The sequence below is a fragment of the Propithecus coquereli genome, unplaced genomic scaffold (assembly GCF_000956105.1).
Source record: "Propithecus coquereli isolate 6110/MARCELLA unplaced genomic scaffold, Pcoq_1.0 Scaffold7, whole genome shotgun sequence".
NCBI lineage: Eukaryota > Metazoa > Chordata > Mammalia > Primates > Indriidae > Propithecus > Propithecus coquereli.
In genome coordinates, this window is record NW_012153062.1 from 17399973 (window position 1) to 17401676 (window position 1704).

Sequence of the window (1704 nt, forward strand, 5' to 3'; positions counted from 1 at the left end):
ATCTAGCACCTTATACCCAATTTTTTAAGACATCAAAGACATTTCCTGGAAAGTATATCTGGAAGCCAAACTGATTCTCTTTCCCTTCTTTCTCCAGAACAAAAAATTTTTGATAACATTATAAACACATTAAGGAAAAAAAAAGATGCCTCCCCTCGCAGTATGTATGTCAGAAAGGTAATGATGCAAAAATGGGAGAAGAAAACCTCACTGAACAAAATTGCCTTTAAATAGCAAAGTGATCAGGAAACTTGGAATTTATGTCAGTTTGTGCATTAACTTTGCCTTCTCTGCTTATTCCTTTTTTGTCATATCAGTTTCATTATGAACAGTTCTATCAATGAGACTCACATAACTAAATGGTCAATAATAAAAACACCCAAACACCCTAATCTTCCGGAGTAAAGAGTGGTAAGGCCTTCACCCAGGAAAAAAAAATAACGGAATATTTATGTTATTTTGTAGCCTTCTCAAGGATGTAGCATGTTTGATCTACTGGTTTAGTCTTTGTCTACCTCCAAATTGATTTAGGTTTTTCTACATCTATGCTTTGTATCTGGCTTCCATTTTTTTAAAATCCTCCTCCCTTTTGTAATTCCACTTATTTTTTTCAAGGTTCAATTTAAATTCTGCCTCCCTTCTGAAGGCTAACTGTATTAGGTTGTGTTGCCTCGGAAGCCGAACTTGAGATAAGTACTGATTGCAAGACATTTATTTGGCAAGTTGTCCCAGGAAATAGTTGGCAAGTGGGAATGTGAAAAAGGAAAGGGACAGAAGCTAAATCAGGGGACTTAATGAGCAGGTACCTCTGTGGGTAGGTGAAGTTCAGTCCCTCTGGACTTCTGGGAGATGGCGGAGAGTATGCCTTAGAGTTGTTCCATCTTGGAGTAAAGAAGTGAAGCCATCTATCCACTAATTCACTAACTTGGGAATTCATTCTGAGGGAAAAAAAGAGAGAAAATTTTAAGTTTCTTTCTTAAAAAAAAAACAAACAAAAAAAAACTCATACCTGTTATTAGTTGAGGGCTGCTGGGAGGTGGGGAGGGGACCATTAATTCCCTAGTACATCTGGCCTCTCTAGCCCACCTGAGCAGCTCCAATGGCCAGAGTGGCAAAGTTGCTTGCAATAGATTACTATGGGGAGGCAGGTGGAGGAGGTTGGGGCAGTCACTGTGAACATGTGATAGGCCAATGAATGTCCCCAGTTATTTGCAAACATCTCTTTGGTTTGAGTTATAGAAACACAGCCACATACACATTTCTAATCTTCCCAGCTTGTAAGTCCACTACAGAATAATGATAATGCCTAGGGCATAGCTTTGTCATATTGTCTGGATTCAAAAGCCTGTCCAAAAGTGTGTTTTGCCTTGAGCTTATTGTTTAAACTCTTTGAACCTTAGATTACCCATCTGTAAAATTTGAATGCACCACTTTATTTCCAGGGTCATTGTGATGATTACATGAAAATTATGCAAACAAACACTTGATGAAAGGTAGATATTACATAAAGTGATAGCTTCCATTGACCTCTTATGCATTCTTCATAGTCTTTTGGTCTTTTCAAAAGTTTATTGTGTCCTGAATATGCTCACCTATAGAAGAAAACATATACCCCAATTCATTCAAGCATGTGTTTCTCCCCTTCATACTACCTCTTGGCCAACTGCTGTAGTTGATTTTTTCTCTCCAATCAAACAGACACAT